This window comes from Moschus berezovskii, chromosome 1 (assembly GCF_049115385.1).
Source record: "Moschus berezovskii isolate FMDL1 chromosome 1, NW_MosBer_1.0, whole genome shotgun sequence".
In the NCBI taxonomy this organism is placed as follows: domain Eukaryota; kingdom Metazoa; phylum Chordata; class Mammalia; order Artiodactyla; family Moschidae; genus Moschus; species Moschus berezovskii.
This window is the reverse complement of record NC_142460.1, coordinates 118,302,637-118,330,563: the sequence shown is the minus strand read 5'-3', so window position 1 is coordinate 118,330,563 and position 27,927 is coordinate 118,302,637. Positions and strand designations below refer to the sequence as shown.

The 27,927-nt window shown below is 41.0% G+C and overlaps 1 protein-coding gene across 7 annotated transcripts in view; it reads right to left on the bottom strand.

Moving 5' to 3' along the window:
• Window positions 1-27,927, bottom strand: part of PLD1 (phospholipase D1) — a 261,776-nt gene that overhangs the window by 167,867 nt on the left and 65,982 nt on the right. Inside the window, exon 1 of one of the 7 annotated variants that reach the window (XM_088839113.1) lies at window positions 26,945-27,300. The exons of 3 other annotated variants lie outside the window; for them this stretch is intronic. The gene's annotated coding sequence lies outside the window, so the exon portion shown is untranslated. Of the gene's footprint in view, window positions 1-26,944; window positions 27,301-27,927 lie in introns of those variants that run through there. 3 more of the 7 variants (XM_088839107.1, XM_088839098.1, XM_088839103.1) reach the window with 3 other exon arrangements.

Here is a 27,927-nt window from a genome sequence, read left to right as displayed (position 1 = left end):
AAGCAAATACAAGTGTTAAGAGAAACCAATGTCTATTTCAAACATAAGTGGATAGGAAAATATTATCTGTCATGTATTGAGCACCTGTTCTGAGCCAAGGGCTTCCCTGGTGGCTCAGTGGTAAAGAACCCATCAGTGAATGCCAAAGACACAGGTTTCACCCCTAGGTTGGGAAGATTCCCTGGGGAAGGAAAAGACAACCCACACTAGTATTCTTGCCTGGGAGATCCCATGGACAGAAGAGTCTGGCAGGCTACAGTCCATGGGGTCACAAAAGAGTGGGATACGACTTAGAATCTAAATAACAACAACTCTAAGCCACGCACTGAAGGCACATTACATGAATCACTTATCCTCAAAAAAATCTCATTTAGAATCAAAGACATGGAGCCATAGCGGCTTACTGAGGGTGCACAGATGTGAATGGTGGGGGTGGCCCCCTGGCCTCTGCCACTAGCTCACTACAGATGACCATCACCACCACTCTTACCTCTTCTCCTAATGCCACCAGTCATCTTGACTTCCTCCTAGCTAAGGGCAGGACTTCCACACAGCCTCCGTGGTGCAACCCACGGAGTTATCATAGCTCCAGCATTCTGGCTCCACCCACCACTGGCTAGACTGACAGAAGGACTGTTCATTCTGAGACTTCTGAGGAGGTCCAGTACCAGTGGCTGGAACCTGGCTTCCTCAGGATTTGTGCATGTGTGCTGGGGGAGGCAGGGAGAGGGGACACACGGGGGATGGGGAACCAAGCCACAGAATCTGTGAGAATGGAAGATGGACTCCTCTCCCCTCTCCTCGCTGGACTATGCTGAGCACACTGCTACCAAACAGCCAATGTGGAAACTTCCCCATGCGACCAAACCACTGGCTGACTTTTGTGAAGCTATGGCCAGCCAAGGGTTGTACCACCTTTGACACTTCGCTGCCTCTCTTCTCTTTCCCTCTCCCTCTTGCTGTTCTCGAGTTCTATTATCCAGGAAACTTGGGTTCAGATAGTGTTAGAACCAGTATGAAACACTGAACCATCCCCTCTCTTGCAGAAATTCATTTTACCCTGAAGTTAAAGGTACTAATAAAAAGTAAACTTGAATGGTGCTTACCATGTGCCAGGCAGTGATACAGGTGTTTTGCATGCACTAATTCAATCTACCCTCACAACAGCCCTATGGAGAGGGTTCTATTCTAATATCCTCTTATATAGACAAGGAAACTGAGGACACAGACAGCTTAAGTGACTTGCTCAGGGTCACACAGCAATCTGATGGGAGTCAGCTGCCTGGTTTGCTCTGTCTTTGCCTTACTAACCTGGACTTTAGTACTCAGTTTCCTCATGTAAAAACTGAAATTAACAAGCAACTCTCTGTATTTAGGACTTTACAGCAAGCACATTATTATAAGGAAAACTCTTCTTTCAGCACCATTAAATGTCAGAGAAAAGAACACATTCCAAGGAACCCCAACCAGGAAATTAAAACCTAGCCCAAATGCAAAGGGTATTCAGGTGATGATTCTGAGCCAATATCTAAATAAGATTTGTTCCTGCCTCTATAAGTCACAATGCACATATCAACATTCGTATTGAAGAGAAAACGTAAGAGGGGCCCTCCTGACTCCAAAGTTTGTTAATAACGTATTAGATATGATGAGTGAGAGACTTGGTACAGCCAATAAACTAACTTAAATCCAGTAAGGATCCCAAAGGAAGCATTCTTTTTATAAAAAGAAAGGTAACTAACATTGCTATAAACTGTGGTCAGACTTCTAAAAATAATATCCTTCAATGTTAAATGAATACTCGACTGAGCGACTTCACTTTCACTTTTCACTTTCACACATTGGAGAAGGAAATGGCAACCCACTCCAGTGTTCTTGCCTGGAGAATCCCAGGGACAGGGGAGCCTGGTGGGCTTCTGTCTATGGGGTCACACAGAGTCGGACACGACTGAAGTGACTTAGCAGCAGCAGCAGCAGTGATGGGTCCTCAGGAGAGGAAGCTAACTGCACATAAATTTATAGAAACATACTCCATTCTGGCTGATAAATTATGGTAAATGATATTAACATAAACATTTTTCTTACAAAGGGAGATTAAGAACACCAATGATTCAGTGGGTGAGCAACAGATGAACAAGATAAACATTTTTCCACGGTAGAGTTAATCTCTGTTAAAATCACTTTAAGAAAAAACTTCTTTTACTGGCTCAGAACAGTAAACATTTTTTTTTAATGAGCACAATGTTGTTTTTGATGACACATGTTGAACAAAAAAACTATAGATATTAACTCAAGAGTTTTCATATAATCATTCATTCTATTTTTGTTGCTTCTTTTTCTTAAAACTATTCTTTGCATCTTATGATGGCAGTCCTGTTTAACTGAAGAAACTATGTTCTCACATATAGACTTGATCATTAAAATTCTGTCCAGCTGTCTAAAATTCTATGATTCCTTTTTTTTCACTTCCCTCCAAAGAACTGACAAACAACCTCCATTAGTGTGAGGCAGCACAGAAAGCATTTTCACTGATAACCCATGAATTTCACCCATGAAAAGAATGAAGTTGGCAAACACACATGTGTAAACTCCTCTAGACACTCTACAGTGCTAATGAGCTCTCAAACTTTTGTCTTGACTCATGGTAAACACACCAAAATCTCAATATTTTAATCATCTATATACTTACAAAAATATTTGTTGAGACAGCAGAATACCATGAAAAGTATGTGATTTTTGAGTCAAATAGCTTGAATTCTAATTCTCCTTAGGCTGAAAAACAAGTTATTTATGGCTCTTTGAAGTTTCCATTACCTAATGTGTAAGGTGGAGGTAATACTACTAAAGTACGGAATTACAAGAATTAAATGATGTGAGCAGCTCAGAGCTCAGATCATAGTAAATGCTGAAACAATGTTAGTTCCTTCTATGCCCTTAGCTACTCTAAGAGCTACAAGTCTTCTGTCCAAACTCCATATATCAATACTAGAACTCAGTTCCCTCATTAGTAAAGGAATTAGCAGCCAGAGTTGTATTCTGGGGATGGTCTATTTGTTTCCCACTAAGAGCAACATAGAAAATACTACAATTGTCTGAAAACAAAATGGATTAAGCTAATGCAGGTGCCCATTTCCCACTACAAACATGGAACTGCTGAATAAATTGCAGATCAATTTTTAAAAATACTTAGTCAAGGATAAAAACAGTGGCAGCAGCACCAAAAACAATAATGAGAAAAAGCTTTCAGTTTCCAACGGTGAAGAAATAAAGTCAGATGGGTATACTGGAACTGAGGCTGAAAAGGCCAAAAGGGTTTTGATCATAGATAAAGGGTCTGAGATTACTTTTCTGTCCCCGTGTGACTGTAAGGAGGCATGATCCTAGGACTATGGGAGGCAGGGACCTAGAAGTGAGACTCCTACAAAAATGCAGAGCCTCAAAGAGCTGCACAATCTGTTTAGATGAGACTAGAAGAAGCATACCCAGCACTTCTGAAAAGGAACCGCATGAAACTGTGGAAACTACAAAATAAGAAATTTCATATAAAAATTATTCAGGATCACCACTTCTAGCTTTCAGTAATTCAGGTGTAGCTCCATTAGGTCAGTCATCCCACAGAAGATGACTCTAAATTCTGGACAAAACGTAAAACATAACTGACTAAAAACAACTGAAAGCAAGCAAAACTGGAAAGGGATCAACACAGGGAAGAAACGAAGGCACTATTTTTGTCCAGGGACACACCTAATTCATGCCAAGGGGGATGACTAAAACTCAGAAAGGAAATCCATAACTGTACTGGCTCTAAGAACCAGGAAACAGTTTTAATGGCAATTACAACAGTTTAAAAGTAAACTGGGGAACTGTGGGTAGGAAAGAGCCACACAAAGGGAGTACCAAGTTCTGCTTAGGCCAACCCCTGAACCATGTTGCAAGAGTACACTCCAAAGAACTCAGATAGTACTAAAATGACTTCAGTAGAGATTTCTGCTACTGCTCACCACAGGAAATATGGAGTGTGAAGTATGGCTCCAACCAAGTTAACTGCCTCCTAAAACAGACTCTTTGCAAAGAACATAACTAAATCCAGAGTCTATAATATATCAGTTACAATATCATCTAAACTTTGACAAAGAAGAAACAGGAAAATGTGATCCATTCTGAGGAGAAAAGTACATCAACGGAGGTCCATCCTGAGATGTAGAAATTAACTGACAATGATTTTAAGGCAAATATCATAACATGCACTAGGATGTCAAGGAAAATGTGTTTTTGATGAATGAACAAGTAGAAATTCTCAGCAAAAAAGAAAGCCCAGTAGATGGGCTTAACATCAAAATGGCAATGACAGAAAGAATCAGTGAACTTGAAGACTGAGTCATGAAAATTACTCAAAGTGAAGAACAAAGTGGTAAAAAGATTTCTAAAAGATGAACAGAGCCTCAGTGACCTATATGATGATACCAAAAGATGTAACAATTATGTAATTTGAGTCCCAGGAGGTCAGGCTAGAGAGAAAATGAGATACACACACAAAAGTTTGAAATAATGACTAAAAACGTTTATCAAATTTTGGAAAAGACAGAGAATGGATAGTTGGGTTATATTTTAAATAAGATATCAATACTATATAGCAGAGAAAATAAATGTATCAGCACAAAGTTTGGTGGAAAAAAAAGTCAGCTTATAGTTTGTATTTAGAATTAAAAACAAACAAAACAATCCTGTATGTTGTCTGTTAACATAAATGTAAATAGAAGTATGATGTAAAAAGCAATCAAGTAAATAACTATATGACAACTTTAGAAGCACGGTTACCTTTATGGAGAAAGGGTGGTTATTCTCTAACTATGCAAATAATCAGGGTATAAAGAGTAGCTAATATCTGGGAGTAGGTGATGGACAGGGAGGCCTGGCGTGCTGTGATTCATGGAGTCGCAAAAAGTCGGACACGACTGAGCGACTGAACTGAACTGACTGAACTGAATATATTAGTAACATTTTCTTTCAATCTGGATGTTATAGGTATATAGGGTTTCCCCCCTAAATATTCCTATTTTTAAATACTTCATTTAAAGCAAACAATTGAAAAAAATTACTGCCAAATGTGACACTTTACTAATATCCTTAATTCAATTATAGTTAATGACTTTTGCATTCCTTACAAACAAATTAAATTCACTCTTCTTTCTAAATTCAGCCAATAGGTGTGACTCACTAACAGGGTAATATGCAAGATATTTTGAACTGCTTCACCCTCTGGAAAGCATATTTGTAGACCTCAACATGATTCCCCTTAGAGTCAACAGTTATCATCCACAGTTCTTGGTCATGCTTGGGAATTAATTCAAAACACAGTAAAAACATGAAGTTAAATAGGCCCATATGGAACTGAAAGTAAACTTGACCTCTTTTGAGACAACTAAACTAACTCTTAAAACAGGGCCTTGATGCTCCATGGCTCTTGTCTATAAAGCTGGGGTGTCCACTATTAATGGTAGTGATGTTCAGGCAAGGGAAGAAGTCATCAAACTGAAGTTCTATTTGAGTTTTCCTTTCTGGAGGAGCTATTAAAATTGCTTTGATTAAACTTTTAAAACAAGAAAGCTTTAATAAATTCATTTGAAAATTTCCCCTCCTTAGCACTGGGTATCTAAATTAGGAAGTTCCTTCCTTTATTTTAGGAATCCAAGCTTTAAAATACAGTGAAACTCATTTCACAAATTCTTCAAAAATATACAAACACAGGTAATAATAATTATTAAAATTATGATCAACAGCCTTTTCCTTCTTTTAACACATTCTTCTAGACTTGATCTCATTTGAACTACAGAAGCCTAGACAGGAGGATTCCTGTCATCTCTACAGACGAGGTGAGTGAAATAAGACTCTGTGCCTGGTCTCTCAGCTATAGTGTGTGTGGGCCAGGGCTTACATATGAGCCTCAGTGAAACGACAGAGAGCAGATATTCCAGACTGGAGAGATACAGAGGAGCCTTCCTACTAGGGAAACACCTGAGTCCCCGGCCCTGGATTCTAGCTGAGATGCAGCATAGTAGAGTCAAATGAACACCTGAATTTGAATGTCCATGCCACCACTTATAAGCTGTGTGAACCTGTGTGAGTTACTTATCTTCTTTGTGCTTTAATCTCCCAATCTATAAAGTGGGGAGAGTAGTAATGCCTACCACATTGGATTGTTGTGAGGATTGAGTCAGTCAACATGTAGCTCAGCTGGTAAAGAATCTGCCTGTAATGCCGGAGACCTGGGTTTGATCTTCCCTGGGTTGGGAAGATCCCCCGAAAAAGGGAACAGCTACCCACTCCAGTATTCTGACCTGGAGAATTCCATGGACTGTATAGTCCATGAGGTTGCAAAGAGTCGGACACGACTGAGTGACTTTCACTTTCACTTTTTTCATAAAATACTAAAAATAATATCTGGACCAAATTTGTGCTAGATGCTTGCGAGCTGCTGTTATTAAAAACTGGCCTTCTTACTTTTTTTTACATAAAACGAGGTGAATAATGAAGTCAAGAACTGAGGATACAATCTCTGGACTGATGAAACCAGTGGCTACAAACCCTGGTCAGTGACTTCTAGTACACATGAGAATCTAGTAGTTCTAGTATTACCATTCTAGTAATGGTAATCAATTGGCTTCACATCCTTTGATGTACTGAGAAGAAGACAGAAGCTCAAGATCCCACAGAGAAAGCAGAAGCAAGACTAGGGCTGAGGCCTCTTTCATGTTCCACGTGCTAACACAAGTCTGTTTCTGGGCCAGATCAATTCCATATAACGCATCTGTGAACCATGTCCAAATGTGTAAGGAGTACGACCAGACAGGCAGGATAAGTTGCTATTGTCTCAGCTGCAGGCAGACTCTGTTCAGTACATGTGGACTGACTGCCAGCTTCACAGGGAAAGAAGTAGTTTGGTCTTTGCTCAAGAAATAGCTGCTCTTATGAATGTCACTAAGGAACAGAGCTATTCTAATGACACCTAATTCTGCGACACCCCTGAGAAGCACATGGATTGCATTAATGCTAACAAGAAATGGCAGACAAAGATAGGCTGCCAAACCTCGGTGAGCTGGAGTCAGCGTGTGCCAGCCAGACTGGCAAGCCATCTTGCTTTCCAGGCGTGCCTCTTTGTGGGTTTCTCAAGTGACTCAGGATGATATAATTCACTCAACATGTGTTTATGGAGCAACCACAGTATGCTGAGCACCATGATGGGTGCTGGGGCAACAAAATGACCTCCCATGATCTGCTTCACTGTGAAAAGCACACTCCCAATACCCTCCACCTCACCTGCGTATTTACCTCCTTCCCCATTAAAACCCCAGAATAACGCCCTTCCTTCCACATCTGCTATCTCCCACCTGTGCTTCTTGCCAACCCTCCTCTCATCACTCGATTAATCAAGTCCCTTATCAACCTCTCTTGCTTCCTGTTTTTTCCTATTGCTGTTTACAATATTCACAAGCACCTCAATTACATTTATGTTCCACTCAACTTCTCTCGCTGTGACTTGAGTCAAGTTTTTGAAGGATTTCTGTTTCCCCGCTCAGCTAGACTGAACCACACATGTTTCATGCTCTCTGACTTCTCAGCCTTCCAACAGGCTGCTCCCTCTGGAGTCTGCCTTACTCCAATTTCCTTCTTTGTCTAATTAACTCTTGTCACTCATTCTTTGTCCCAGGTGCCACCTCCTTCAGGAAACCTCCCTGTCCCTGCAGGCTGGTTCAGACGACTCTCCTCAGTGCTTCTACCACATCTAGATGAGTCCATTGAGAACATTCTTTTCCAATACATGATGACAATACATACTCCTGTTTCCTTTCTTTGGTGTTTTTATGGCTCCCAGGTGATACCACCATTGAACACATTCCTTCCCACTTGCCCTCTGTCTCCCCTGGAAGACTGGGAGCTCCCTGAACAAGGAGCCATCTCTGTATTCCCAGACACTGGTGTCTACTGGGCTTGTGGTAACTCTTTCCAGCCTTATTCTTTTTCCTAAGCTTCAGATATATATACTCAACTACCTGTGAATGTCCCACTTGGGTGAACATGATATTCTCCAAACAGAATCATCATCTTCCAAATCCCAAAACATTTCCTCGTTCTGGGTTTCCTTCCTGTATGAACTGGGAACATCATCTACCCAGCTGCATAAACCAAATCCTAGAATTCATCTGCAGCCATACTCTTTCCCTAACTCTCTATATCCAAACAATAAGTCCTGTCAAATTCTAAATATATCTTCAATCTAACCACTATATTTTATCTCCATAATCATGACAGGTTTCAGGAAATGAAAAAAAGTACGGTGTAGTTGGGCATAGGGTTAAGGGCAGGTGATGCTAAGGCATTGAGATTTTATCTCAAAGTCCCCATCCGCCAACTCTCACTTCCCACTCTCGATGCTGGAGTCCTGGAGCTAAAAAAGTATTCAATGACAATAATTTTGAGCTGTTCAAAATGGAATTTTGTAGGATAAGTAACATTATTTTCAATTGGTTACCTTTTTTACTCTCCAACTAACCAATGTGGTTTCCCAAGTAAAAAAGATACTGGGCTAAATAGAATACTGGCATTGTTCTCTTTATAAAGTTACTGTAGACAATAACGATTTCCACATAAGTCTCAGGGACATAAAGTAGTGCCTTCGTGGACCCATCAGAGCTCAGTTCTGCCACCTTTGAGAAACAACGCAATATTTAAGGTAAACTGGATGTGTATGAGGGTGAGGGTTAGGGGAAAGAAGAACAGGAGAGATGAGAAGCAGGCTGGATCTAATGACTCAGGCACAGCTGACAGATGATCAATTCATCATTAAAATAGCACTAATATAAAGTTAATAAAAAGCCATAGAGAAATCAGGAAGTGCCTTAAGTTAGTAGTTGCCACGAGTTCCCTGTTATGCCACCTATATCTGCCCCAAACTATAAGAATTAACCAAATTTGTTAAAAGTATGGTAATATGGAGGCGGGGTAGACACACACAGTAGAAACAGAAAAGAAAAATGTACTAGTAACAATTTACAAAAACAACACTGTGAATATACTGAAAACTTCTGAGTTGTACACTTTAAATAAGTGAAAATTATGGCTTGTAAATTATATCCCTAAGAAGCTGTGTTTAATAAAATCTGCCAAGACAGGAATAATAGGTAGAGTTGTAAAAATCAATCAACACATAGCAATACTCAAAGAAAGAACAAGTAATTTTCCTCGATCCTACAGAATAACCAGCAACAAAAGTCATTTTTATATTTCTTGTAACAAAAACAGGTAAACTACTACTTATAACCAAAACCTAAAGGGCGAAAAGACACTGTCAAAACACTTAAAGAAAGCAATCTGTCAATTCCTATTTTGAATACTGCTTTAATTTCACTGTTTTCACTACCAGAAGACTCTGCTCAGTGAGATTATGATGTTTTCACAAACACAATAATCACATCCAGAAGTTTCTGCCAAACTAGTATCCATGAAATTATAATATGTATCACAAAGAGAACCATTACAAGCTCAGAAAAAGCATGCAAGTTTCAATGACTAGAGAAACAATTCAATAAAGAAAAGACAAATTCTCTGTCAGTGATCATTTCCTTTTCAAGACGGGGTTTGAAAGAAAGGTACAAAAGATAGATGAAAAGTGGCAACACTCAGCTCCCTTTAAGCACGCTTGCTGGGTGCTTTTTGGGAAAGAGGCAGGGTGTGATGTTTTTAGTCCCTCACAGAAAAACAAGTTCATTCATGCAAAGACAGAGTCCTTTTGAAATCATTTCAGAAGGTAGATACCATGCATGGCTGAGTCTCTTTGCTATGCACCTTAAACTGTCACAACATTGTTAATCAGCGATATTCCAATACAAAATAAAAAGTTTAAAAATTAATAAAATACAATAAAAGGTAGATACCAAAGTGGAAGGTAGGTGTATGCTCAGAATGTGATCCACTGGAATAGAAATTAACTATGCCTATTGGAGAAGGAAATGGCAACCCACTCCAGTGCTCTCGCCTGGAGAATCCCAGGGACAAGGGAGCCTGGTGGGCTGCCGTCTATGGGGTCGCACAGAGTCGGACACGACTGAAGCGACTTAGCAGCAGCAGCAGCAGCATGCCTATCCTCTGATTGCACTCAGTTTCAGCTTATCAAGCAAAAAAATCCAGATTATATAAAACAAAACAAAAACTTATCCTTCAATTTTTATCCTCAGAGATAACTTGCTCAAACCCAAGGAACCAAACATAACTCACTTTGGGTTTTAAGTTAAAACATGTTGAATCCACTGTGACTCAGCACACAGGCGTCACTTAAAGGTGCCTGAAACCAGACCAGCTTTAATATGGTACACAAGAGCCAGACAATGAATCAGGCACAGAATTAGGCAGGAAGAGCACTGGCCTCAGAGTCAAAGTTTCCGATCTAGTCTCAACTCTGCGAACTCTCCAAAAACCAAATTCAATATCTGTTGAAAGGAAAGAGTTGCTTTTGAATTTTTACACACCTACATACAAGGCGTATAGTAGATGCTCAATAAATGTCTTTTGAATTACCACTGTAGTTAGCTAACATTGAGCAAGCATTAAGTACTTCATATGCATTATATCATTTAATCTTTACAATAATCCTATAAAGTAGATTTGCATATTACTTGCATATCACAAATTCAGAAATTGAAGTTTAGAGAGATTAGTAATGTGCCCATGTGACTCAGCTGCTGAGTGTCAGAAAGAGGACTGCAGGGCCCAAAGCTGTTAATCAACGTGCATTTATGCACTACTGCCTCTCTGAACATGGCTGGGCATTGGCCCAAGTAATCATAGTCATCAATGAACGTATGAGGCTCCTCTGATTTAATGTTTGTTTTATTGCTTGCTTTTTGCCACCACCTGTCTTCCTAGGAGCATTAACCTTGGGATCCTCGTTACTCAAAACCCGGTCTGCTGAATGTAAACATCACCCTGAAACTTGCTGGAAATGCAGAATCTTAGCCATATCCCAGAAACAGAATCTTGTTTTAACAAGACACCCAATGACTCAGAGGGACCTCAGTTTGACAGGCACTGGTTTAGACTAGCTCCAAAATGATATTAATTCATGTCATGACAGGAGGAAAGAAGGTCTGAGAAGGAAAATACAATAGAAATGTTATAGTCAGTGCAACAAAACCAGCTTGCTACAGCTGTGTCAGGACCTTTACTCACCTAGATAATGGCACACAGATATTTATAAAGTGAAGTCGCTCAGTCATGTCCGACTCTTTGCAACCCCATGGACTGTAGCCTACCAGGCTCCTCTGTCCATGGGATTTTCCAGGCAGTAGTACTGGAGTGGATTGCCATTTCCTTCTCCAGGGGATCGTCCCAACCCAGGGATCGAACTCGGGTCTCCCACATTGTAGACAGACGTTTTACTGTCTGAGCCACCAGGAAAGCAGCAAAAATGCGCCGGGAATTGATAAGACAACAGTTGAACCTATAGGGAGTATACCTATAGTCTCCCACCCTCTTAAAATCACCAAACCTGTGTTTTTAGAAGCACATATTATGGAGCAAATAAAAATACACAAAGTCTTCAGCAAATACTGAATCTCTCATCAGGCGAAGGGCAGAGCTGTGCTGTTACTGCTACTGCTGCTAAGTCATTTCAGTTGTGTCCAACTCTGTGCAACCCTGTAGACAGCAGCCTACCAGGCTCCCCCGTCCCTGGGATTCTCCAGGCAAGAACACTGGAGTGGGCTGCCATTTCCTTCTCCAATGTGTGAAAGTGAAAAGTGAAAGTGAAGTCGCTCAGTCACGTCCGACTCACAGCGACTGCAGCCTACCAGGCTCCTCCATCCATGGGATTTTCTAGGGAAGAGTACTGGAGTGGCTTGCCATTGCCTTCTCCGAAAGCTGTGCTATGGGCTGATAAAACTCAAGACCGGGATGATAGATGTAAGGTCGGACCTCAGTGGCCATTTTGGCCTCTTTCCTTTCCCCCTTCTTTTCTTCCCACTGGTGGAAAAAGGCTGACTATTGTGCTCTGTTCCCTCATTCCCTCCCCCATTGCTAGAGTGTCCTTGAGGTATTGGTTCCTGGTAGAAATCAACCCTCTCCTAACCTCCCCCTCCTAACCGCCTGCCCAGAAACAGCAAGAACTATTCTGCTGCATCAGCACAACCTTGAGCAGACAGGGCAACCAACCCAGTCTTGCCCCCAGCTAACTGACCTATGAGAGATCACCACTTCAAATCTTGCCTAAAGTTATATAAGTTGCCTCTTGCCTTTGTTCAGCGCGGACTTCCTGACCTCGCTCTGTTAGGTCTTGGGGTTCCGCCCGGGGGTGCACAGCCATTAAAGCCTGTTACATTATCTATTTGGCGTCTGGGTTCTTTTGTTTAACATCATTGGGCTGTTTCAACCTTACAATAGATACTACCACTTGATCACAATCCAAGAGTCAGTTCTTAACAAGATAACTTTATCCTTTTGAATATTAACACACTTTTTCAGTTCAGTTCAGTCGCTCAGTCGTGTCCGACTCTTTGCGACCCCATGAATCACAGCATGCCAGGCCTCCCTGTCCATCACCAACTCCTGGAGTTCACTCAAACTCATGTCCATTGAGTCGGTGATGCCATCCAGCCATCTCATTCTCTGTCGTCCCCGTCTCCTCCCACACCCAATCCTTCCTAGCATCAGACTCTTTGCCAGTGAGTCAACTTGATGCATGAGGTGGCCAAAGTATTGGAGTTTCAGCTTTAGCATCGGTCCTTCCAATGAACACCATTTTTTAGCACAACAGTAAAGTCAAATTTGAGTTTAAAAAACTTGATTTAAATTTGAGCTATTTCAATATGGCTTATGGCTTTCTTTTCAAAACACACATCTACATTTCTAGACAGAAAGTAACTGATATTTTTGGCCAAGAAGTATAACACGGCAACTCTTCTCTCACAAGAGATATGAGTTGTGTTGAGCTGAGTCAGAATCTAAAGAAGCATCTGAAGGAGCTAATTTTTACTCACTATTTCTTACTCACTTAAACAGAGTTATAAAACCCCAGTAGCTCCACATAACTAAAAGTCACGCACATGACTAAAAGTTATCTTAGTAGGAAGTGAGATATACAGGTCACTTTTGTCTTTATTCCCACTTTTAAAAGAAAAAAACTACAGTCCTTTCCTAGTCACAATTCTATGCTTCCCAGCACTAAAAGTGCCCCACCCAGGTGGAAATCCATTCTCTTCTTCAGTTCTATGCTCTCAGTCATTTGAAATCTACTAGGCAGGTTCTTCTCTTTCAAACTTTCAACTATATATTCTTGACAATTTCTACTTCCTACTGTCTTCATCTAGGGAGAACTAGAACAATCAGAATGGATTTCTTGCTAAGTAACCATTTAGATATCTCCAGGAAGGCTTGCTTTCACCACAGTGCATCTAAAAAAAGAACTGCCTTTAATACTCAACCCACTTAAATTCTGTTACCATCAAGAACTGTCCTCTGAATTCAGAGATTCTATACAAACTCCATCAAATAAGTCAGGGTTTTACAATAAAGACAAAGAGAGGATTTGGGCATGCTCAAAGTCAGCGGGCAAGCAGGAAGAAGAGTAAAGTTTAGAGCAGTGCAGTCCTAAGGACTCTGATTCAGAGTTGAGTCCAGAGACTACAGAAACAGGAAGACATGTATTAACACCAAGAAGCATTGAAGGCGTAACCCACAGGCCTGAGTCAGTCAACGATGGGGTGTTTAGAGGCCTGAGGGGTCCCGTGAGAGAATCAAATATACAAGAGTTTCCTACAAGAGACCCAAATTCCCAATCTCAATGAGGCCAGGAATGGACCATACTGAAAACCAGCTACAACTGTGCTAACCCAACCTCATTGCCAGTGGCACGGTTCATAAATCCACCACTTTGGAGCATAATTTAGTACTATGCTTGTAGAGTCACAAAATATTTACGGTCTTTGATCTGGTAACCATGCGTTAAAGATACAGAGAAAGGGACATACAGAAAGTGGTTCATGGCCAAGGACAAACATAGACATCTGCATTTAGGTTTAAACACTCACAAGTACAGACAGTGGTTGCCCAGATTAGCGGCCGTTTTGTGAAAAAGCCCTGGGGATCTGGGATGAACCAACTTCACTTCAGGGCTCCTGAGGAAGAAGTAACAAGAATGGTGGGAACACATGCCACAGTCAGCAGAGTTGGTCTGAATCAATTCTCCCTTCTACAGACGGCAGTGAAAGGGGAAGTGTTAGTCGCTCAGTCGTATCCAACTCTTTGTGACCACATAGACCGTAGCCTCAGAGAAGGCTCTGGCACCCCACTCCAGTACTCCTGCCTGGAAACTCCCATGGACGGAGGAGCCTGGTAGGCTGCAGTCCATAGGGTCACTAAGAGTCGGACACGACTGAGCAACTTCACTTTTACTTTTCACTTTCATGCATTGGAGAAGGAAATGGCAACCCACTCCAGTGTTCTTGCCTGGAGAATCCCAGGGACAGGGAGCCTGGTGGGCTGCCGTCTATGGGGTCACACAGAGTCGGACACGACTGAAGTGACGCAGCAGCAGTAGCAGCAGCAGACTGTAGCCTGCCAGGCTCCTCTGTCCATGGGATTCTCACAGGCAAGAATACTGGAGTGGGTTGCCATGCCCTCCTCCAGTGGGTCTTTCCCTGGATTTGAACCTGGGTCTCCTGCATTGCAGGCTGATTTTTTTTTTTTTTACCATCTGAGCCACCAGGGAGGCCCACAGACTGCAATAAGTCACTCAAATTTCTTAAGCTTGGGCTGTGAAATGAAATATTTCTGCTCTGTGATCTACTGGGAAACAAGCCTCTTAAAAATGCAAATATCTAAGCCCAAGTGAGACAAAGCCATCAGATATTTTCTGGGGAGCTAGGGGCATGTGAGAGGTGGGCCGTTAGGAAATGAACAATAAAGAAAGCGGGATTGGCCCCAGTATAGATGTATACAAAAGAAATGATTCTGGCAACCCAAACGTTTGCATCTTCCCATACACAGAAGATTGTTAAATCTTTCCATGTGAGAAACTTAATTCTTCTTAATTTAACAGTAATCTTTTAATATTCAGGTTACCTGCCCCTTGCTGCAAAACTTGTATATAGCCTGGGATCCTCCCCTTCCTCTTTGGAGTCAGCTCTCCATGTCTCCCATCAGGAGAGAGGGAGTCAGGACTCTGGCTCGAGTCCAAACATTCCTACAGAATAAAACCTAACTCTCAACTTTTAGGTTGCATCTATTTTTTCCAGTTGACAGGCTCCTCATCTCCAGAGTTAAGATACCGTTTCTCTTTGATTCTCAGATGTGCTTTCTGTCCCCGTTCCCCCAATACACATTTAACTTTTCTGAAACTGGCATGACTATTGCATTTTATGTCTCAGTTTAATGAGATGACATTTCTTTCTCTATTTTTCCCCAAAAAGCTGAAATTTAATTGATGGTATTATCTTGTCATGAATAATGTTTTAGAATCAAGGAAACAGAATAGTAACACTGACCTTAGTATCATTGGGAAGACTAAATAACATCAGGTATATAAGGTCCTTCAGCACGTTGCCTTGAAAATAGTGACTGTCCCCGCAAATGGCACATGTTAACATTGATTATTAAGAACTGATATGCTCTTAGGATACATTGCTTCAGTCATGTCTGGCTCTTTGCAACCCTACTGGCTATAGCCCACCAGGCTCCTCTGGCCATGGGATTCTCCAGGTAAGAATACTGGCGTGGGTTGCCATGCCCTCCTCCAGGGGATCATCCCAACCCAGGGATTGAGACCACATCTCTTACATCTCCTGCACTGGCAAGTGGGTTCATTACCACTAATGCCACCTGGGAAGCCCAGTACCCAGAGAAGCAGCCAACGATTCCAGCTTGCTGGTCAGTCTACACTTGGACCTGACTGAGGCCACAGAACAACGAAGGCAAACCATGGATACTCAGAGAATAGGGACCAGGTTGAAGAAGTCTGAAAACATGACATAAGGAAGGGTTGAAACAAGCTGGAGCTTTTAAGCTGAACAGAAATGAGAATGCGGGTATCAGCATATATTTCCTCTGTCGTTTCAGCGGACAGAACTGGAACACAAGGGTGGATATTCTATAGACGCTCCTGTCACATCCACATAAGGGAGAACTTTCTAACACTTTGAGCTCTCTAGGAGTGAAAGAGTCCTGGTGAACGGAGAGCTTCCTAAAACAGGAAGTGCTCCATCAGTGCTTGGATGGCGCTGTGTCAGCTTGCTCCAGAAAAGCCTCCTTCTTGGTCTCAGAGGCTGCACCCTGTGTCCACTTCAGCTTTAGAAGACCAAGTCTGACTCTTCCTCGTCCAAACCCAGGCCAGACTTCTGGGGACCACCCCGAGCAGAAGTGGCCCCCTCAGCCTCCACCAGCTTGGGCTCCACTGTCTAGGGAAAAGCTATGAACCTGGCAAAAAGCAAAGGGAGAAGACGGATTCACTGGGGTGTCCAGTATTGCAGCAACTCACATGGGAGGTAAAGATGCAGTTTAGATGAAAACTGACAGATTTGAACTCGGGCAGCAAGAGGCAGTGCCAGCGCCTGACCTACTAAATGTTCCGGTTCAACCCTAATGAATCCATCTAAGGTGCAGGCCAGTTTTACAAATGACAGCAAAGCCTTGGTGAGATCCACATTCTCTCCTTCAGATGTAGGCCTTCTTGCCCCAGTTACATACCTTAAGTTTTAGGGAACCATGCTTTAGGGAATAATTTTTATCCATACTCTATGAAAACCTGCTAAGATCCCAGAGTAAAACAGATGTGTAACTTTGGACTGTAACTTATCAACATTTATGAACACTGGTTTAAGCTTACTGTGAACTTTGTGATTCAACTACATCGTCAATGTTGTAATCATTTTACCTAAATCTCTCTGATGAAAGGTGGTGGGTGTTAACCTTTTGCAACAAACAAGTGCCTTGTTTACATCAGGTGATCAGTGGATACTTCTACCAGGTGAAGATGAAGAGCTCAGTAACCGACCTACTGAAGGGTCTCAGTCTTACTCCCCAGATGATGCTACTTTGGGTCCAAGAGAAGCCACAGGCTATGGCTCAGTCCTCTGTTAGTCAAGGTTTACCTAAACTTCTTTTGTCAAAAACATATCTTATAATTGAAAACTCTGTAAAACCAGGTACAGTTAGGAATCCACATAAGATCAAAATTCTCTCTTCCACAGTGTTGAGCAACTACCATGAGTCAGGTGGTAGAATGTAATTTAGGAGCACAAAGGTTAACAGCTCTCACCAGAAGCTCACAGTCCAGGGGAGGAGACAGGCTTTTAAGAGCTAATTCTTAGAGTGTGAGAAGTGCAGTAGGAGCTCAGAGGAGGAACTGCTCAACCTGGGGGAAGATTACTGCTGGAAAGGCATACTGGCAAGGAAGCTTGAAGGCTGGGTAGGAGTTCACTGATCATACGTGTGTGCATGCTCAGTCATTTAGTTGTGTCCAACTCTTTGTGACCTTATGGACTATAGTCTGCCGTGCTCCTCTGTCCATGGGATTCTTCAGGCAAGCATATTGGAGTGGTTGCCATGCCCTCCCTCCAGGGGATCTTCCTGACCTAGGGATCAAACCCAGATCTTCTGCACCAAGGTGGATTCTTTACTGCTGAGCCACCAGAGCTAGACATCTTGGAATGTGAAGTCAAGTGGGCCTTAGAAAGCATCACTATGAACAAAGCTAGTGGAGGTGATGGAATTCCAGTTGAGCTATTTCAAATCCTGGAAGATGATGCTGTAAAAGTGCTGCACTCAATATGCCAGCAAATTTGGAAAACTCAGCAGTGGCCACAGGACTGGAAAAGGTCAGTCTTCATTCCAATCTCAGAGAAAGGCAATGCCAAAGAATGCTCAAACTACCGCACAATTGCATTCATCTCACACGCTAGTAAAGTCATGCTCAATTCTCCAAGCCAGGCTTCAGCAATACGTGAACTGTGAACTTCCAGATGTTCAAGCTGGTTTTAGAAAAGGCAGAGGAACCAGAGATCAAATTGCCAACATCTGCTGGATCTTCGAAAAAGCAAGAGAGTTCCAGAAAAACATCTATTTCTGCTTCATTGACTATGCCAAAGCCTTTGACTGTGTGGATCACAACAAACTGTGGAAAATTCTGAAAGAGATGGGAATCCCAGACCACCTGACCTGCCTCTTGAGAAACCTGTATGCAGGTCAGGAAGCAACAGTTAGAACTGGACATGGAATAACGGACTGGTTCCAAATAGGAAAAGGAGTATGTCAAGGCTGTATATTGTCACCCTGCTTATTTAACTCATATGCAGAGTACATCATGAGGAACGCTGGGCTGGAAGAAGCAGAAGCTGGAATCCAGATTGCTGGAAGAAATATCAATAACCTCAGATATGCAGATGACACCACCCTGATGGCAGAACGTAAAGAGGAACTACAAAGCCTCTTGATGAAAGTGAAAGAAGAAAGTGAAAAGGTTGGCTTGAAGCTCAACATTCAGAAAACAAAGATCATGACATCTGGTCCCATCACTTCATGGGAAATAGATGGAGAAACAGTGGAAACAGTGTCAGACTTTATTTTTTGGGGCTCCAAAATCACTGCAGATGCTGATTGCAGCCATGAAATTAAAAGACGCTTATTCCTTGGAAGGAAAGTTATGACCAACCTAGATAGCATATTAAAAAACAGAGACATTACTTTGCCAACCAAGGTCCGTCTAGACAAGGCTATGGTTTTTCCCGTGGTCATGTATGGATGTGAGAGTTGGACGGTGAAGAAAGCTGATCACCGAAGAACTGATGCTTTTGAACTGTGGTGTTGGAGAAGACTCTTGAGAGTCCCTTGGACTGCAAGGAGATCCAACCAGTCCATTCTAAAGGAGATCAGTCCTGGATGTTCATTGGAAGGACTGATGCTAAAGCTGAAGCTCCAATACTCTGGCCACCTCATGCGATGAGTTGACTCACTGGAAAAGACTCTGATGCTGGGAGGGATTGGGGACAGGAGGAAAAGGGGACGACAGAGAATGAGATAGCTGGATGGCATCACGGACTCAATGGACATGAGTTTGAGTGAACTCCGGGAGTTGGTGATGGACAGGGAGGCCTGGTGTGCTGTGATTCATGGGGTCACAAAGAGTCAGACACGACTGAGTGACTGAACTGAACTGAGCCACCAGGGAAGCCCTCACTGAGCATAGAAGAGAAAGCATATTCCAAGAAAAAATGAACAGTAATAGTATGTTGGACTACCTAACCTAAAGAACAATACCATTATCCTTGCATGTTTAAGCAGCAGAGTAAGGCAGGGTGAGGGCCATGACAATTGTTTTCAGATATCTGGGGAACAATCTGACTAGGTGTTTGCTTCTCCATGTAGACGGTATAAGAATTGGAAAGCAGGGTACCTATGAGATTGTACATTTCAGTTTAATATATACAAGAACATTCTTTAAAGAAGGATTTCTTTCTATTAACAAAGAAACTGGTTGTCTGAAGTAGACAAGTTTACTTCATAATTATCTAGTTTTGGAGTCACTTTGGGTTCTAATTGTAGCTTAGCTCATGGTAAGCGCTTAATAACCAGTGGCTATCCATACTGTGAGATGGAGAACTCATCTTCACACTCTGAGTATCCACACCAGACCAAGCTGTCATCTCTGGCTATGTCTAATGCTTGGGGTATTAGTCTAGGTAGACTAGAGATCATCAAGCTCCCTCCCAGGTCCTAGCCTGGGACTCTTATTTGAATGTCTCTGCCCATTTCTGATCTGGCAATATTCCCTCAGCTCACCAGGAAAAACACGAAAGAAATGTCCATTCATAACCTGCTATCTATAATAACCTGCTATCTATAAATGTTAGCTCTCATTACTATGGTTATTATTTCCTCGATATTGTCCTTCTACTAACCTTATCATCCCTGGCTTTTATTCCTGTGACAGTGGGTGTATGTGTTTAATGGTATGGAAATATTCTTGCAAGTCAACTGAGATCCTTAGTAGGAACAGATGACATCAGAAAGAATGAAATAACTTCTATAGTTTATTATAAATGACACTCATAACAACAATAGGTAACATTCACTTAACACTCATTGTGCATCAGGCACTCTGGGAGGCCTTATATATAAATTGTTTCATTTAGTACTCAGAAGAACTCTGAAAGGTAAGTACTAGTATCATAATCCTCATTTTTATGGATAAGGAAATTAAGTCTTACAGAAGTCCAGTTTTCACTCAAGATTCCAACTAACAAGCAGTGGTCTAACCTAACAATTTTGTAACACAGCCTACAACGATCACATATTAATAGACATGTACTCCCACATATTTAAAAAATTTGAATACTAAATATTTTTATTTAAATCTTAAATACAGGGACTCCAGAAAACAAGAATAAGCCACTTAATCTAGTAAATAGGTGACAACAGTGAGTTTGTTTGGTTTCGATCTTACATTTCAGGACACTGTTAAGAATAAAAGGGCCATTGAGTAACCAGGTCACGTTCACTGAAGTGGTCTTTGACCATCAAATTAAAATTTCCAGCTTTCTCACCTGTATGATTCTATTCAAATGAAATGTTCAGAATGGAAAAATCTAGAAAGGCAGAAAGCAGAATAGTGGTTGCCTAGTGCTGGGTGAGGAAGAGAGCAGGGGACAGAGAATGGTTCAAGGTTTCTTTTGGGGGTTGCCGAAAATGTCCTAAAATTAGCTTATGGTGATGGTTATACAGGCCTTCCCTGGTAGTTCAGCTGGTAAAGAATCTGCTTGCAAAGTAGGAGACCCAGGTTCAATTCCTGGGTCGAGAAGATACCCTGGAGGAGGGCATGGCAACCAACTCCAGTATTCTTGCTTGGAGAATCCCCATGGACAGAGGAGCCTGGTGGGCTACAGTAGTCCATGGAGTCACAAACAGACGGACATAATTGAGCAACTAAGCACAGCACACATGGTTATACAACTCTGTAAATACACTAAAGGAAACAGAATTGTATGATTTGAAGGGGTTAACCCTGTGATGTGTATATTACACAATACACAATTTCAATAAAACTGCTAAAACATAATTCCCAGGGTTCGGTGTCCAGTGATCTTCAGTCACTCCCTGTGGCTGCTGTCTTCCAGAATAAACATGCAAACCAGATGTGCACTAAGTAAGCCTTTACCCTAGAACAAAATGTTCGAACAACAACGATGAGAATAAAGACCACACCTGTGAAGCTGGTCAGTTTTCCTTGGAAGCCACAGAGCCTTCGGCTTCCTTCTCCAATGTTATGAGGTTAGTGCCGAATGGTATTAGCTTTTGATTTTGACCAACCCAGGGAAAATGGAAACATAATTTCACCCCTTATTACTAAAATGTTTGTAAGACAGAAATATTAAAAATATCAGCAACAGGGGAATCAAAAGACCTCTAAAAGCCCCAAAAGATTTCAATCAAGTCAACTAGAACCTTGGGATCTCAATTGTTCTGGGCTTCCGGGACCTCATCTGGACTAGGACGAGGAGGAAGAATGAAGTCAACTACTGCAAGGTTCTTTTCCACCTTCAACTTTCCAGTCAAATCGTGTCTTCTAAGAACTGTCTCAGTGTGTTGATTTGTCCCATTGGGCATGCATGTGTGTGCTCAGTCATTTCCAACTCTTTCGCGACACCATGGACTATAGCCCGCCAGGCTCCTCTGTCCATGGGATTTTCCAAGCAAGAATACTGGAGTGGGTTGCCATTTCCTTCTCCAGGGGATCTTCCCGACCCATGGACTGAACCTGTGTCTCCTGTGTCTATTGCATTGCAGGTGGATTCTTTACCACTGAGCCACCTAGGAAGCTCCAAGTCCCATTCTAAACACCAGCAACAGCCCTTGGACCAAGGAATTGTTATCAAGACATCTGGACACACTGGAAACCATGAGAGTCTTTCTTGGACTGATGTCTCAAGTATTTAAGTGCACTTCTTCCCACAGCCCTTATTTAATAAACTATCTTATAATTCTATTAGCTATAACATCTGACTAAGATTTTAAACCTGGTACATAAAAATCAAAAGGCAGTTTCCTAAAATAATGAATGCGTGCATGCTAAGTAGCTTCAGTCGTGTCCGACTCTGTGACTCTATGGATTGTAGCCTCCCAGGGTCCTCTGTCCTTGGGATTCTCCAGGCAAGAATACTGGAGTGGGTTGCCATGCCCGCCTCGAAATAAATGCAGTTGTATAAATGCAGCAAAATAATTCCTCCTCGGAATAAAAATATCCTCTCCTTTATAGAAATTTATCTGGCCTCAATTCTAACCTAACTCCTGATCTATTTTAATTTTTATTATAAAACATAAATTCCTCTTACAGGAAACCTTAAACTTACAAACTATTTGAGGAAATGAAAATCATTCTTAGAGCTACCATCTTAAATAGATTATGGGTGATTAAGTTACTATTAAATTTTTGTATATCTTGTCTTCATTTTTCTCTTTCCATGAATAATTTATATATATTTTAAATATAAAGGGACTGAACTGAACTGAAAGGAAACATAAATATCAACACGCAGAAGAATATAAGAAGAAAATTAAAACTGCCAGAAATTCCTACCTTTAAAATAATCCCTAAATCCCTATTAACTTGAGGTGACCATCCCTTCTGCTGTCTCCCTAAGAATAACACATACAGAGAGATATATTTTAAACATGGCCAAGTATGAGAGACACAAATAGTTTGAGATCCAGTGTTTTAACTTAAATATCTGTCACCACCATTTCCTCCCCTGATAATTTTTCATAAGTTAAGTAGTAATAGCAGCCTAATGATCCATTATGCAATTTTCTTCTAGTGTGTATTTCAATTGTTACCAACTTTTCATGATAATAAATAACACTTCAGTGAATATTTTTGTAGTTAAAGCTTTTGCATTCCTATCTAGAAAATTCCAATCTATTGCCCTAATCCTTTTGTGATTTCCTCTATTGGTTTTTGGCTTCCCAAGTGGCTCAGTTGTAAAGAACCCATCTGCCATTGCAGGAGACGCAGGTTCGATCCCTGGGTTGGGAAGATCCCCTGGAGAAGGAAATGGCAAACCACTCCAGTATTCTTGCCTGGGAAATCCCATGGACAGAGGAGCCTGGCTGACTGCAGTCCATGGGGTTGCAAAAAAGAGTCAGATACAACTTAGTGACTAAACAACAACTATTGGTTTTAGGAAGAGAAAGCACTTCCCAATCCAATGGCTAGAATTATTGTTTGATTTCTTTTTTTAAAATTTAACTCCTTAACCTATGGACTGTATTTTTAAAGATTCCAAACTTATTTGTCACATGTTTAAGCTTTGGCCAAAACTAAAGTAAGCTATTTGCACAACATTTTCAAATGGACATTTATGTTTTTAAAGGAAATACCTGTTTCATATTCTTGGCTTTCCACTAAACTTCAGAAAGCCTTCAGGAATGACAAAACAACCAGAACTTTGATTGTCAGCAGGAAATCATACTGGTCAGGAATAAAGAGGACACCACTCATTCAGGCCAAATAAAAGCTAAACAAGCAAAAGGCCCAGGTTTGAGCCTTAGTGGTTTTATTATTTTAGCCTTAAAAAGCCTCAGAAGTTCCAAGATTAGCTTATGTAGTTAAAAGACAGTTTTTAAAACTGTGGGCTCGTTCTCCACAGGGACTGGTCACCATTGGTCTCGTTTTCTGACCACTGACCAAGCTCTGTATTCTGCTTCACCACTGGTTCTCTCCACTCATCACCGGCAGAACATGTGAGAAAGCAGAGTACAAGCTCAACCCCCACCCAGTGGAAAAAGAACACAAAGGACATGCCTTACCGGTTGATGGTGGGCCAACAGAAGCATCTTTGAGTAGGAAGGGCAGCACAGATAATAGTATTTTGTGGTTGCTTCTCAGTAATAATAAGGATTGGATTATATTTCCCAAAGACATCAACTTCTCACTCCATTTCTTCCCCACCACATTGCCTCTCTGAAGCACAACAATATTACTGCAAACTAGTTGCTATGACTTGGGACAAATTATGTAACTTCCCTGGGACAGTTTCATCAACTGTAAAGTGGGGTAATAAAGACAATTGATGTCTTAGGGTTGTTGTGAAGATTAAATAAGAGGCTGACACAAAGGATGGCCCTTAGGAAATGCTTTTTGAGTGTTAGCTGTTATTGTTACTATTACCTTCCCTCTTCTACTCCTGCCATGATTACTAATATCATCACTTCCACAAATGCCAGAAGGTCAAGCTTAATTTGGGTTCTTTAGAAGGAAAGAGGGAATGGGGGATGTCTATGGTCAGATCAGCCCTGGGAATAGAATCTGTCCTCAGCCTTTGCAATCCCTCTGGGAAGTTAGTACGTACTGTCATTACTAAAATAGTGAATTTCTGAGGTGGGTGCTATCACAGCATCTCTTGCCTTCTGTTTGAGTTGCTGATAATGTAAGCACAAGATCCATTCACATGGGCACCTTCAATGAGCAGGGTTGGGAAAAAGAATTCAGTGACTTAGGCATGAAAAAGGCAAAGGTGGCTATACATTAATTTGACAAGACCAGAAACTGTAAGTCAACAGCTGACAACTCCAGAAACATGCACACTGAAGATCAAGCTTATGGGCAGGAATGAGACTGACCTGGGATATGAACAGACCCGGCTGACAGGTGAACATTTATCAAGGTTCAGAAGTCAGAACGCCAACTCCTAATATCACCATTCCTCCTGATCATTCATTTCTTTCCTCTGAGTCCTCATCTTCTAGTGACATCCACTGTTCCCAACGTTTGGGGTATGGGCCAATTTGTGTTGAAATAATCTGCCCTAGGATTTGTCTCCAACTTTGAATCTAAGCTTTGTTTTAAAAGGAAATAAGGGTCACATGCTTCTGGAACATAAACTATGTTCATAACCATCTGAGATTTATGAGGCATCTGGAGTACTTCTGACTGTTAACAAGAAAGTATGTTGGATAAAATTTAATCGGCTCAGAGTTTAACCTGATATGGAATGGGAAAAATGCCCATTGATTTTAGCCAAAAGGCATAGATGTAACAAAACTAAACCAGTCTGGCAAGATGAGAACGAGAATTCCAATGTGTGTGCTAAGCCTGGAATCAGGAATAAGATTTGCTTAGATCCCAAGTTACAGATTTTGAGCACTCCCTTGTACAGTCTTTTTTCCCGTCACGTTTGGAGGAAGCTTACTGTAATGGATACTTTTTAGGAAAACCCTAAAATCTGGTTTTAACGGAGTTTCCTCTCTTATTCTATCCTTTGTCACGTTTTTTTTTTTTCTGTTTCTAACCAGTAGTATTTTGTCTTGTTATCATCTGCAGAAGAAAAAGTTGTGAAGCACTTGGGAATATAGAAATTGAGACCGACCAGACGTAAATCTGTCTGATGTGAGCTTTTTAAGACTTATCCATGCCAATTAAGCACAAACGAGTAATCAACAAGTAGAATGTCTTACTTAACACTGTCCATTAAAATCAGGGAGCAGGTATAATCAGATTGACAAAAGTCTTCTTTAAAATTTTAAGTTAATAGTATTTAATAATAATAGCATTATGCAGTACTAACACATATTAAGCAAACCATAGCAATCTCTACTTTAATTTTTTTTTTTTTGGATTTACTGTTGAAGAAAATATCTGCAGACACAGGGGCAATAATACAACTATACAACTGTGTCTCAGAGGGGATAAAGTCCAGTCCGTTTTGCAATCCTGAGATGGCATGCAGACATAACTTTATAACTTCAGCCTCAGCAGAGATAGGACTGGGAACTTAAAAGTTTAGTGAATCACCTCAGAGGTTTTTCTAAGTATAATATCTATTTCTGTCTTCCTTCTCCCTCAGTTTTATATTTTTAGACAGAAGAGAACATGAGAGAACAGACTCTTTCTGAAACACTGTATTTCCCAGCAGGGAAAAGAAAGAGGAGATTAAAATGGTAATAATAGAAGTACATGCACATATTTTAAAACACTAGTGCTTACCTTGAACTAAACCAGTAACATAAAATCCAGTATACTTCATAAGAATACTTCATATACAAAACTGAAAATATCAAATCGAACTACTCTTGTGAAACTATTTAATACCACATTGCTTTGGTGACAAGTGAACAAAGGTAAAATTGCTCTCGAGATGTCTAAGTTAATGAAATTAAGGAAGATATTCTCTTGATACTTCACTTTATTGACTAATTTCATTTTAATACTATTAGCGATAATTTCATGCCTTACAAAGCACACTCCATTTCGACTGTCATATTTACTCCTAGAGTAATCTTCAATCCTGAGGAATCACTTAAGAAGAAAAATAGTGATGATTAAGGAAGGGATTCAGCTCAGCTTGATCCACCTGTGCACTCTGTCCACGTCAACTGTTACACAGGTATTTTCTGAGGCATTCTAGAAAAATGCCAGGCTTTTCAAAAAGAAAATTAAAATGATATTTTGGTTCCTTTAACTATAAATAGTAGGCCCTGGAGAAGACCATACATCAGACAAGCTTGAATGCTGGCTGGGCCACAGCACAATGTTGCCTTGTGCTCCAGAAAGTAAAATTAACCATGTATAAAATCATAGTTATTCCTAGAAGACATAATGAGAAGATACAATGAAAGGAGTTCTGAAAAAGGAACTGAAAATGCATACAAACAAGCACAGATTTCTAGACTGCACATCTAACACAAACCAGTCATTACTTCATGGCTCCCTCCTGCATTTAATATTGTCCAACAATGCATATATTACAAGGAAGACTATAACCCTCAGACCTCTGTAGGATCAATGAACATTATTTTCTGAAAAAAACGCAGCAACAGTACAAATGCCATGCCAACTGTCATGCCATTGCCCTGTGAGAACAGAAAGTCTGACACATGAAGCAGAAAGTTCAAAATGTTATTTACTAACCTGGTGCCCCTGTGAAAGTAGTCGCTTCATATTGCTTTAAAGAAAGAATCCTTACTATGAAACTAATCTCCAGAGCAGCTGACAGCTGAGAGGGGAAAAGAAACTGACCACCCGGAGAATCCACAGACACAGGAAAGCAATCCGTTTTCAAGCCCCGTTTTTGGCTGACTCCCCAAAGGCAACTTAAGTCATAGCCAAGCCCACAAAGCACTTTAGCCTATAAGCTTTAGTAATGAACTTGAAACCACTCCCATATGTTAAATAGACACTGGGCTGCTGTGAGAAATAAAATCCATGTACAGAATGAGCTAAGACTTCGGGCTTCGTTTTTGTACTTACTGCCCAAGAAAACTGTAACACACCAACTTAAACAAAGAGCATTCTCACTCCTTTCTCTCCCTTCAGATGCTGTCTTAAAGTGACTCATTCATTTTAAACAAGAGGAATACAGTCTTCCCTCCACTAGGGCCATGAAATTAGTTTTATATTCTTGCCCAAGTTGGTGGTGGTGGTGATGGAACATATAGCACTATAATTTCATGTTGCCTAAGAGGGACCATATTAAATTATTGTTTCTGAGAATCAAAGTTACATACTATCACTATTCCTAGATTTTTAAAATATATTATTGTTGTTGTTTAGTCACTGAGTCAAGTCCGACTCTTTTTTGCAACCCCATGGATTGTAGCCCAACAGGCTACTCTGTCCATGGGATTCTCCAGGCAAGAATACTGAAATGGGTTGTGATTTCATACTCCAGAGGATCTTCCTGACCCAGGGACTGAAACTGCACCTCCTTCATTGGCAGGCAGATTCTTCCCTGCCACCAGGGAAGTCTCTTAAAATACATTAAATAAGAAAAAAACCTCATTAATCACCGAAGTCTAAAAGTTCAAGTTCAGGGAGAAAACTTATCAAAGAACTATCTAACTTCTGAGTCTGACATGGTATCTATAAATCTGAAAATTACTTGTAATTCAATT